This window comes from Dermacentor albipictus, chromosome 8 (assembly GCF_038994185.2).
Source record: "Dermacentor albipictus isolate Rhodes 1998 colony chromosome 8, USDA_Dalb.pri_finalv2, whole genome shotgun sequence".
Lineage (NCBI taxonomy): Eukaryota > Metazoa > Arthropoda > Arachnida > Ixodida > Ixodidae > Dermacentor > Dermacentor albipictus.
In genome coordinates, this window is record NC_091828.1 from 15,189,031 (window position 1) to 15,202,428 (window position 13,398).

At 43.6% G+C, this 13,398-nt stretch overlaps 1 protein-coding gene across 1 annotated transcript in view; it reads right to left on the reverse strand.

Annotated features, from left to right (window-relative positions):
• Positions 1-13,398, reverse strand: part of LOC135896651 (trithorax group protein osa-like) — a 238,164-nt gene that overhangs the window by 153,451 nt on the left and 71,315 nt on the right. The gene's annotated exons all lie outside the window — the stretch shown is intronic.

Genomic DNA, 13,398 nt, shown 5'->3' on the forward strand with positions numbered 1-13,398 from the left:
TTAGTCAGCAAAACAATCCGTCCCTACAATAAAGGTGATTACGATGCAATTAATAGTCATCTGAGCGCATTTCTTTCTACGTTCGTGACGTTATGTTCTACGCGCTCTATTAATGAAAATCACAGTAGAAGACCTAATTTGATTATTTTTGGCCTAACAGAACCAGAGAGTGAAAATGGCGAATCACTGCAAACAGCCGTAAATAAAGGTATCTTCCAAGAACTTCTCAAACTGAACCCGATAGCTGTTGCACGAGTACACAGATTAGGTCGTCCGTCCGCGAATAAGAAACGACCTGTCATCCTGAGATTGTTCGACACAGGAGACAAAGCGTTAATTTTTAAACAATGCCACAAACTAAAGAACACTACTATATCAATAAGTGAAGACTATTCGCGAAAAGCTCGAGAAGTTAGAAGGAAGCTGTGGGCAAGTGCGAAAGAAAACCGCGAGAAGGGTGATAAAGTTTCCTTAGCTTTTGACAAATTATACATCAATAGTACAGCATATATTTGGAGCGAGGAAAAAAATGAAAGAATTCCTGTTAAAAAAACGAAGCAGAAAAACAATACCCCCCAACGACACGCCGTCACGCGCAAGCGCAGAAATAGGCACGAGAGTCGCCGATGATCCAGACGATGTTTCAGAACTTTCATGTTTAGAAATCTTCCAACCTGCCATCCATAGCAATTCAGTTTCAGCCAAGGACAAACGTCGGCGTATCGTGAATTTTAATGCTCGTAGCGTGGTGAACAAGACAGATTCCCTAAAAATTCACTTGCTACAACACGATCCGCACATCGCAGTCATACCGTAAACGTGGTTGCGCAGCGATGTAATAAATGAACTTGTTTTTCCTCCCAATTACAAAGTATTTCATAAGGATAGACTGCGCAGAGGCGATTCTATGGCGATTGTAGTTGAAGATCAAATCGGAGCCAGGCTTATCGGTGATACTCCCGAACTAGGGTACCTCTGCGTTAAGTTATCGTGCTGGGGTCAATCCTTTGTGCTGTTCGCATTTTATAGACCGCCCGATGCTACACCAAACTACTTGAATAAACTTAAAGAGCACATGTCTCTCTATCAAAATAAGAAAATCTTTTTGATCGGCGATCTTAACTTGCCTGGTGTCAATTGGGAGCTCCTCCGAGCAAACAAAAAGGCTGATGCAAATGCTAACATTATTTTTGACATTATGCTAACACATGATCGTATTCAAGTGGTTAATGGACCCACGCGTGTGCAAGGGTCATCACGTTCTATATTAGATGTTATTTTTTTAAAACCGAACCTTTTCCGAGCATACCATGTCAATCGAAGATGGCTTGTCTCACCATTACCTTATTGCACTTTCCTTGCCCATTATCAGAACTACCGTTCCTAAAACGAACAATACCAAATCTTTTAAAGATTACACCAGAGCGGATGACGCCAGCATAGTTGACTACATGGAAACTTGCTTTACGCGCCTTGCAGATAGTGATAGTGATGTGTCTACACTTTGGACCACGTTTGCTACAATGTGCAGGCATTGCATAGATACATTCATACCCACTAAAACTAAGAAAATAAATAAAAGTACGCCTTGGATGACGCGTGGAATAGTACAACGAAAGCGCAAACTCAAACGAATAAAAAAGAAGCATCCACGCACGGTCGTTATCATGGAACTCCAAAACAAGCTGTCATGTGCCGTGCGCGATTCAAAAAAATTTTATTTTTCCACAACATTACCGAACTTTATAAAAACGCACCGGATAAGTTTTGGGGATACCTTGGCAATAGCAAGAAGACTATTACGGAAATTGCAGTTAATGGAACCATTCTTAACAACTTGAATGCCATCGCACTACATTTTAACACTTATGTTCATAGCGTATTCTCCCATTCACAATCAGGCCCACCTTTGAGCTCTGCAGTGTTTGAAGAGCATGAGGCGAACTTTATATCTTACCATGGCATTGTGCCTATGTTACTCAATTTAAAAACCAAAACAACCCCTGGCCCTGACAACCTACCGAATGTGTTTCTTAGGCGATACGCCGAAACTGTTGCCAAGTTCTTAGTGGCATTATTCAGAGCATCTTTGTTAAGCGCGAAAGCGCCTGAGGATCGGAAGATGGCTCGAGTTGTTCCGGTCTTAAAAAAGGCGATGGATTATTGCTCGAGAATTACCGCCCCATATCATTACCGTCATCTTGCGGCAAACTTTTCGAGCACATAATCGCAACTCGCATTAATGAATACTTAGATGAACACTGCATACTAACAAGTGCTCAACATGGCTTCAGGAAAGGTTATTCCACTACTACACAATTAGTAACAATAATTGATTCAATTACCAAAGCTTTGGATGCCAACGGTCAAATTGATGCAGTGTTTTTAGACTTCAGTAAAGCATTCGATAGGCTAATTCACAAAAACCTAATTTTAAAATTAAGGAACATTAACCTTCCGGACATCATAATTACTTGGATTACAGACTGTCTGGATAATCGCTATCAGTAGATTTCAGTTGACGATCACAACTCGGGATATCTACCAGTCACTTCAGGTGTTCCCCAGGGCAGCGTCCTGGGTCCATTGCTCTTTCTTTTATATATTAATGACATTGTTACCGTGGTCAAACCAGGAACACAAATAAGGCTGTTTGCAGATGACTGCGTTGTATTTCGTACTATTAAGTCCGTGGATGATAAGGAGGAACTTAACTGTAGCTTGAATAATATATTCTTCTGGTGCGAAGAGTGGGGCATGGCTGCAAACATAGATAAAACTGTCTCTCTTCGCATAACGCATAAAAAGAATCCCCTGGAGTACGCTTATCAAATGGGATCTGTTACAAGTACAAGTTACAAGTTACAAGTTACAAGTACCGTGGCATAACGTTCACTAATAAATTTTCTTGGAACCTTCACATTGATAACACGTGTTCTTCTGCCTTTCGTGAGCTAACCTATCTGCGACACAAACTAAAAAATTCCCCCTCAAACGTCAAGCTACTCACATACCTAACCTATATCGGCCAAAACTTGAATATGCTTGCGTTGCATGGGATCCCTATACTAAAGTCAATGTTAACAAACTTGAGAGAATACACAGAAAATCTGTTCGTTTTATTTATTCCAAGTTTAAAAGTTCGGATTCGCCGTCAGAGCTGATGTTGGCTAACGACATTCCTTCGCTTGAACAGAGAAGACAGAAACACAGGGTAGATTTGTTACATAATCTAATTAATCACAAATTGGCTCTGGACCCTTCACTCTATGTAAGTCACCTCTCTACAAGGTATACACGACACCATCGTACGGATACACTGACACCTATCTATGCTAGGACAGACAGCTATAAGTTCTCCTTCTTTCCCCAGACTATTTCTGAATGGAATTCACGGCCCGCCCCTTACAACATGTGACTGTGTTTTATGTAAGTTTTTATTGTCTTTTTTTGTTTTTGCATAGAATGTGTTCTCCTTGCTGTTGAATGAGCAAGGCAAATCCTCGACTCTCCCTTGCGTTTGATGTGCCATTCCCTTGCTTTTTTTTACATTGTTCTGTTTGCACCATGGATTGATTTAGGTATTGTGTTTTGATACTTTCGCTAAGCGTTTCTGTGAGCAATATATCCTTGTAAAGTCTATATATTTTATGAATGTATACGGACGTATCTTGTACATGCCTTGTACTAATTGTCTGCCCGTCCTGCAAGGACCACAATGTGGTCTGCACTATGTACTTAATAAATAAATAAATAAATAAATAAATAAATAAATTATATTCTCGGCAGACGGAGTCACCTCGATTAGTGATAAGATCAAGCTTTCATCGTCAGCAGGTGCAGGTGATATTAATTCCTAACTCTTAAAAAATATTAACAATTTATCTGCTGCGTACCTAACTTTGTTGTTTTCGCAGTCACTCTCTACAGGCATCTTACCATCCGACTGGAAAGTGGGCAAGGTCGTTCCAGTCTTCAAATCAGGCAACAGAGACACCCTATTAAATTATCGTCCTATATCATTAACTAGTGTCCCCTGCAAAATCATGGAACACGTCATATACTCGCATATTATGAACTTCTTAGACTCAATCTGTTTTTTTTTTCACCTTTGTCAGCACGGATTTCGAAAAGGCTACTCTTGTGAAACACAGTTGGCAATTTTCATTCACGGCCTGCATGTTAACCTTGACAGTAACTTTCAGACTGACGACATATTCCTGGATTTTGCAAAAGCATTTGACACAGTTTTTCGTAAACGTTTGCTGCTAAAATTGTCTCAGTTAAATTTACACCCCGACGTACTAAAGTGGATAGAAGCACTCTTGACTAACCGCTCTGTTTGTTTTTGTTAATAACCATTATTCTAGCAGACTCCCCGTAACATCGGGCGTTCCTCAGGGATCCGTCTTGGGACCACTTTTTTTTTTAATTTACATTAACGATCTACCAACGCAATAATAATAATATTTGGGGTTTTACGTGCCAAAACCACTTTCTGATTATGAGGCACGCCGTAGTGGAGGACTCCGGAAATTTTGACCACCTGGGGTTCTTTAACGTGCACCTAAATCTAAGCACACGGGTGTTTTCGCATTTCGCCCCCATCGAAATGCGGCCGCCGTGGCCGGGATTCGATCCCGCGACCTCGTGCTCAGCAGTCCAACACCATAGCCACTGAGCAACCACGGCGGGTATCTACCAACGCATGTATTATGTAACATTCGCATGTTTGCAGATGATTGTGTAATCTACCGCAAAGTTACTAACACATCTGACCACACACTCATCGAGAACGATCTCAATAATGTACAAGAATGGTGTAATCGCTGGCTAATGAACCTAAATCCTAACAAATGTAAACTCGTGTCTTTCACTCGCAGCCGTAACCCCCTCACAATTACCTATTCCATTGCTGATGTTTCAATAGAATCAGTCCAATCATTCAAATACCTCGGTGTCATCCTATCTTGTGATCCGTCCTGGCGCCTGCACGCTACTAACCTAATCTGAGCTGCTAATAGATCACTGGGATTTCTTAGGCGACATCTGCGTCATACCCCACAACAAGTAAAAGCGTTGGTCTATAAATCATTTGTAAGATCAAAACTTGAATCTGCATCGCCCATCTGGAATCCGCATCAGATTTATATAATAAATGCACTTGAGGCTGTGCAAAATCGTGCAACTAGGTTTATTCAATCTTCATATTCATACGACATCAGCATTTCATCGATGAAAGCGGAATCTGGCTTGGAAACGCTTTCTTTCCGTCGACAGGTTGCCACCCTCTCTCTCTTCCGCTCATTGTTTTTCAGCTCCCTAAATCACCCACCGCACATCACGCCCCCTTCATACATATCTCATCGCACCGGTCTTCCGCTTCAAGTTGCACGCGCACGTGCCCGGACCACCACTTCTCAAGCATCATTTTTTATTCGAGCATCAGGGGACTGGAACGGCCTTCCACACGCCATCGCAGCCATCGCAAGCCCATCTGCCTTTACTGAAGCTGTTGTCAACCATATCTCAAAATGAACGCCTGTTTCTAATGTTTATTTTATTACCCACCTTTATGTAATCCCCTTCCAATGGGGTTTTTAAGGTAATAAAGTGAAGTGAAGTGAAGCGAAGATTAAAAAACAAGAAATTGCTGGCTTCCAGGTGGCTTAGAACGACAGAAAGCTGAGCTAGTCGGTAAAGATTCATTATGAAAAAAGTTGAGACGTGCAGACAGGACACAAGAGAAGAGAAGTGGACAACACGAACTCCGACCATCAACTGAAGGGAGCACTAAGGCGAAAAGAAGAAAGACACAAAACTCATCTGCGCATGCTCAGGAATGGTAACACCACGTGTCAATCGGGTACATGTGCCGGCCTACGTGAGAGATAACAGTTGAGGCACTTAATCTCTTCCTTATGTAAAGTAATCCAAGGCTGACTCACGCACGCACTTCCACCATTATAGATATGTCATGCCTCTACCACAAGATGCGCATCTTCATTCTTATGCCTGTACAATATCGCGCATTCATCTAACTCTGGCGTGCAGTTACAATCTCGGCAATGTGGCGAAAGATTAGAAGGCGATCCACCGGTTAACGACCTTTTATGTTCCATTAGCCTCTCATTGATACACCGCCCCGTTTGCCCTACGTAGAACTGGCCACAGCTAAGGGGAATTTTATAAACCACACCCATACGACAGTCAGTAAAACTGTTGTTGTTATTCTGCTTCACTGGACAAATCTGTTCGTTTTTTGCCTTTTACCTGCTCCTTTTTCTTCTGCACGGCAGCGCATATCTTACCTAGCCTATTGGGAGCAGTGAAAGCAACGTTAACATCATATCTACTTGCAACTTTTTTAAGCCTGTTCGACACTCAATGAATATACGGAATAGCCACTACTCTTTTTTTGCTATTACTGCTTTCTGTAATCACGTCCGTTCCTCTCGAAACCGACTTCTTTAGGCGCTCAGCCACAGTGGCCACCACTACACTAGGATAACCTGCTTCTAATAGGCGCCGGACCTACGCATTAAAACTGGCGCTCATTTTGTGCATGCAGGATCGGGTGAGGGAAGACTTAAGGCACGACATGGCAATTCCGTTTTTACTGCTTTGGAATGCTTGTATTGAAAATTTAGCAACGCCTTCGAAGATCTTGGGGAGTACTGCCAACAAACGTGATTTTGTACGAAGACCAAGGGAATGTCCACAAACTGATTTACACGTCTCTGTGGAAATTCCTTGGTTAACTTTAATCCTCCTCCGTAAAGTTGAAATTACTCACTCATTGAAGTAGCAGCGGAATCGAATTCTTCCCTGTCGCAGAAAATCACGTAATCACGAACTTAACCAGGTGGCTGTACACATTTGATACAATCACATGTTCTAGAATTAGCAGCATATAGGTGTTAATGATATTGGACGGTAATTTTCCAGTACGTATTTATTACCTAACTTAAATATGGCCATGACATTTGCTGTCTTCCAGTCTGAGTGCGAGACAGAATTTTACGAGATACTATGATAGGGTTTTTGAGAATTTCAGCACTAATGTCGTCACTGCCACAGGATGTAGTTAGCTTATGGTTATTTATAAGCAATGCGGCACCTTCAACTGTTATTTCTGTAGGTGACCTATACTGGCAGTTTAGTTCCGATACATCCGGCAGATCAGGCTTATCTGATGTGGTGAATATAGAAGAAAACCAAGTATTGAAAGAAGCACAGTATTTGGAAGGGGAGTGTTAATATTGTTGTGGAAATAAATATTATTGTGGTCCTGATGTGGGCTTATAATGTGCCAGAACCTTTCGGGGTTAGATTTTAGAAGAGATAGTAGGTCATGAGTAAATTATTTACCTTTAGCTGAAGACAGGGCAGAGCAGTAAACATTTAAGCTTTCATTGTACATGTCCCTAACTGCACGTTTGCGCAAGCGCTTAGCACTTTAGCAGTGGCGCTTCTTCCTGTTTCTCAGTAAGCGTAGGGATCAGGTGAACCATCGGTTAGATTTATCGTTGGTTATATGAATCATAGGGACGTACTGTTTAACCAAGCCGGACATCTTATTCCTTAAGAGTATCCAATTTTGTTCCACTGACCGACTATGAAATGAAGATGCCAACACGTGGGAAAGGATTATATCTAGTTCGCAATTTAGAGCGTTCTATTTGGCTTTATTGTAATAGGGTATTTTTTTAGTAGCGAAACCTGTAAAAGGTGAGGGTACGTTAAGAGTTATTTACAATGAGGAATTATCATTAAACCAATAACAGACAATTTTTATTATTATTACTTATTATATTCTCAGGGCCAGTGGAATTACAGAGGGGAGTGGGGAATAAGTTCAACATAAATTATGCACAACAGCATCAGCAAACAACCAAAATATACTAGTATATTTATACAATATTAGTGGATAACAAACCAAACTAAATAAATAATATTTCTAATTATTCAAACTACATATTTTAACGTACATAGATTACAGAATCCAAAGTGCTTAACGGACGTCATTAAGCACAGTGCACAATTCAAAGTGAGAAGAGCCTTCAAAGCATAGTTGTAAACACAGAGAAAACAAGAATAATCAAAACGAAATGTCGCGTAAGGTTTCCTTAAAGTTTTTTTTATATAATGAATCCTTACCAACTAGCTCAGCTTTCTGTCTTTCTATTCTTTAAAGCTGTTAGTATCACACATGGAGTTAACAGTTAGAAGAAGGTGATTCCACCCTTCCACTGTTGTGGGGATGCGCGACTCTCACGCGTCCCCTGATCCATTGTTTTCCTGCATTGCTCCAGTCTGCTGCAATCCGGTTTCGCCGCGTGGCCGAATACCCGCGGCAGTCGATGCGGTTGAAGCGCAGTACGAGAGATGACGCGAGTGTTGCGTTGCTGACGCCACCTGACGGCTACTTGGGCGCGGAAAGGCTCTTCTCCTTTGCCTCTGGATCTGCTAGCGGCGCGGACGTCCCGAGCGTGCGCCGATCCATGCTTCTGCGAGACCGTCTCGCGAGGCCTCGTTCGAAAGCGCCACCGTTCGCGTGACCGTCCGCGCGAACGACCAGGCGTTGGTGTCCAGCATGGAAGAACGTATTCGGTCATTATCCGGTCGCGGTGGGTCGGACTTCCTAGATTTGTCGCGCGCCCATCGGCATGTTTTTTTGGATAGCAACTCGGCTAGCAGGCATTGGTCTATGAAAGGGGCAATAAATGCCCTTGTGATTGTTTACACTACTGGGTTGTCGTTCCTTTGTCCCAAAGCACGGGTGAGGATCCCACACTGTCTGCGGGAGAAATTAAGTGTAAGAAGGAGGAAGATCTACAAGATGGGATACCAACTTTCTATTAGTGATCAAGCCGAAGTGATATGTAATGTGTTGCCGAAAGAAGCTCGTATCGTAGTGCGGGATCATGATACATCTTATGAAAGAGAGACAGCCTCAAGTGTTTACGCCGCAATGCTGAGGGTGCGAACTGTAGCTTAGACTTCATTGTGGTGATGCTGGCTGTCCTGCTATAGTTGGAGAATGTGTATCGTGTGGAATTGTTCGGCACCATTTCAACTGAATAAATTGAGTTATTTTGACTAGGATCCCAAACATAGGCGGCGTGTTGGAGATCAGGCCGGATAAGTGTTTTATAGAGCATCAGTTTGAGAGACTGTGGCATACGTGAAAAATTGCATTGGAGGTTACCTAACGATCTATTAGCGCTGCTTATTACGTATGCAATGTGTCTTCCAGTTAAGGTGAGATACACCGAGCTATTTATAGGATGAAAAGCAATCGAGTGGGAAGTTGTTGATGTAAAGGCTGGTGGAGAGTTACAACATCTGGATACTAGCATTGACTTACATTAGCTTATGTTTAATTTCATGGGCCATATTTTATACCATGCACTGATAGCGTCAAGATCAGATAGAAGAGTGGCTGTATCATGGTTAGTAGTTCTCGAAATATTACGCAGTCGTCAGCAAAGAGATGAATATGAGATGTTATACAAGAAGGTAAGTCGTTAATATAAATTAGAAATAGCAGCGGTCTAAGGATAGAGCCTTGCGGCACGCCCGAGGAAACCAGATTAGAGGGACAGTCAATGCTGTTAGCAGAAACGAACTGAGAGCGACTCAACAGGAAACACTAAAGCCAAATAAGTAACTGGGGATCAAGGTTAAGAGCATGCAATTTATACATTAGTACATTATGACATGCATTAGCAAACGCTTTCGAAAAATGCAGAAATATATAATCCGAAAGAACGATCAAGAATGGCATGCATCTTATGTGCGAACGGTATTGGCTGTGTTTCGCATGACTAACTTTCGCGAAAGCCACGCTGCGAGTGCGTGTAGAAGGTATTAGATTTGAGAGAGTTAGGAAGATTAGAAAATAAAATATGCTCAAGAAGTTTGCATGGGATACTGGTGAGCGAAATGGGACGATATTTAAGTGGAGTGCCTAATATCTGTTTTATAAGGGCAATCACCTTTCCTACCTTCCTTTCCGCAAGGATACAACCCCTGTCAAGCGACCGTTAAAACGTTTTGGTTAGTTTGATAGAACTATATTCACTCGCGCTTTTCAAAAACTTCGGACTGATCGCGTCGCAACCAGGGGAAGAAGAAAGTTTCAATTTATTAATAAGATGTTCTACGCCACACGGGTCTACTGTAATTGGACACATTGAGGTGGAAAATTTGGACTGTAAAAGCGGTGGCGAAACACTTGTCAGGGATGAAAAGTTCGAAACAAAAACATCGTTAAGGATAGATGCGCACTGTTCAGAAGGTATACGGTCTCCCGCGTCATCGACAAGGCTTATAGCGTTATCGTCTCTTGGGTTTATGACGCGCCAGAGCTTCTTAATGTCGGTAGCGGGCATGGATGGGAGAGTGCCTTCCAAAAAGTGCTTTTTTGCGCAACAGAGTGCAGATACATATTCATCAGAAGCGAGTTTATGTGCATTCCAATGACAGTCATAAAGACAACAAGTTGATCAACTGTCTCAGGGGCAGTTGTGAGGATTGAATCTAAAGTACTATTAACCTGTGTAGGCTGCGTGACAACTAGAAACAAGTTAAAACCTAAGGTTAAATTGATAATTTGTGTTTAAGTGTTACACGATGAAGATAAATAACCCGTCCGATCGGAGGAAAAGTGAAGTCTCTCAGAAGACAGATGGCATCAGACGGGTGAAGCTTTGTCACTGAAACCATGTTGATGTGCAAGTGATTAATAAATGAGTAAGTCGAATTTGGAAGTTGGTGATTCGCGAGGAAAGAGAGAGAAAGAGAAACAGCTTTATTTGCTACCGCAGGGTTGGAAGGACATCCATCCAGCACAGGTAATTTCTAGATTACCCTTTGAGTTAATTACATAAGATGGAGGTGTTTTTATTCCTGGAAGGACGCCGCCGCCTCTTTTATCTTTTCGGTCACATCTGTAAATGTCGTAGTCGTGATCAGATTCAAATATTTCTTTATCAGAGATATCCGGATACAACCCAGTTTCAATTTATCATAGTATTCCAGATTTGCTGTCTTCAAGGCAGGAAGAAAGCTGAACGCGTTTACGCACAAGGTTCTGAATGTTATTGAATGAGAACCATACCCAAGGAGAGGCATGATAGGAGTTAGACCAATTATGGCTTTTTGGACACCTGTTGCTCTTGAGCTACCTATAGGAAGGAACAACCGAGTTAGTAGTGATATCAAATATCTTGTGTCTCGTTGTCAATGCGCAGCCTGTCCACTATAAGTTTGAACTCCTTTTTCTGTCTCCGCGAATACAATACGCTGCCTTCTTGTCTGCCGTGTAGCTGGGGGGAAATCCTCACTGACAGCAAATGGCGCTCCGTCGAGTTTGCGTGCGAGCAAAGAATGTTTCCTTTGTCCTTGAAAAATCTTAATTTTGGTATTATTGGCCTGCGTTTATTGTCACTGTACCTACCGAGTCTATGAACTCGTTCAAATTGGTTATTTGTGAAAGTAACGTGAAGCTTCTGTCATCAGAAATTTATCATTTTTTGTTCGGATACTACCCAATATTCGTTAGGGGCGTCCTCAATTTCCAAAACAACAGAAGGATAGGCCATCGCATCCAATTTCCTGCACTTTCCTCCTAGACAAAATGTTAGAACACCGGTCAGTAAAACTGCGCAAGTTAATTGTAGTTGTGGCATCATCGGATGTTCGCTGTGGGATTGGCTGCTTGTTTTCAAAGCTGTGATTTTGGCATTTAGAAGCTTCATTTCCTTCTCGGCGGGTGCTGTTACGTTTCGCCTACGACGCGCGGATGCAACGGACGCCGGGGCTTCGTTCAAAGCGGCGGACATTTTAGCCCGTTCGGAGCGGCCGCGACGCATCCCCGGCGAGCGCGTCCCGGCATGTTCAGTGCCACGTGTCTTTGTGTGTGCGTGTGTGTGTGTGTGCCCACGCTTGTCAAAGCGCGGCAGCTGGGGAGAGGAGCTTCCCCAGTGTGAAGCGAGGAGGTCTGACCGGCGCCGGCCCGTCTGATGCGTCACCTCCTTGTTCCAACGTGTCTCTCAGTCCGTCCGTCGCCGCTGTCACGTGGTGTCGTCCCGTGACCTTCCTTCTTGCCCGCGACGCCAAGAGTATAAGAGCAGCTGCCCCCGGACGCCAGGAGAGAGGCTCCGATTTCTGCTGTTGAGTAACGTGCTCTCCCGTCTCTCTACTTCGGTCGACCTGACCGCCCGCTCTTTGCGATGCTAGAATAAACAAGTTGTTCTGTTAGCAGTCGCCTCATGCTTTGCTGGGACCTTCGGATGCTTCCAGTGTGCCCCAGGCCGCCAGGCCAACGCTACCCTTGGGGCTTGCGACCCAGTTGCAATAACGGGCGTCAGCACTGAGGTTCCAACAGCTGGTGGCCGCGCTGAGATTCCAACAGCCGGTGCCATCGGTGCGGATCAAAAATCTGGTTGCCAGCGGTGAGATCGCGACAACGGAGGCCAGCAGCGAAGATATGCGGTTGACTGTATGCTGAGCAGCACAACGACCATCCGGGAGCAGTGCAACGAGCCCTGTGTGATGACTGGTTGCCTGCAGCGGAACGACTGCGCTGAATTCTTGGCTGCGAGGTTTGGTGAGTGCGGGACTTTCTTCTTCTGAGTTTTGCCAGGCTTTTGTTAGTGTCAGAAACAGAGCTGGTAATTGTGGTTGTCGTTGCTGCCGGGTTAGTTTGCGGCAAGACAATAGTAGGCAGTAGAGAAAGCAGCATTCAGAGCAGCCATGGATTTGAAGTCGTTGCGCAAACCGAAATTGTTGGAGCTTGCAAGAGAGTTGGGTCTGGATGTCTCAGACAAACTCAGAAAACCAGAACTGCTAAGGGCTATTCTTGAGTTAGGAGCTGAGGATGACGAGCTGTCGGAATGCCTTGAGACCATTGAGGAGAGGGAGACGGCAAAAAGACAGGAGCGCGAACTTAGAGAGCAACAAGATAAAGATGAGCGTGAACGTAAAGAACAGAGAGAGAAAGATGAGCTTGAACGAAAAGAACGAAAAGAGAGAGAAAAAGAAGAGCGTGACCGTCAACACGCTTTGGAAATGAAGCGTCTCGAGGTGGAGATGGAACGCGCTCGTAATGGAGGTCAGGCACACAGTGCAGGAGAACGAGTATCGTTCAAAATGACTGACCTGATGCGGCCGTTTAAGCTTGGAGAGGACATTGGTTTGTTCCTGGTTAACTTTGAGCGAACGTGCGAGAAGCAGGGGTTCTCTCGGGAAACGTGGCCACAGCGCTTGCTCACTTTGTTACCCGGCGAGGCGGCCGACGTAGTCGCTCGCTTGGAGAGAGAGGAGGCAGAGTATTTCGACAAAGTGAAATCGAGTCTGCTAAAAAAGTACAGGCTGTCAGCGGAGGCGTTC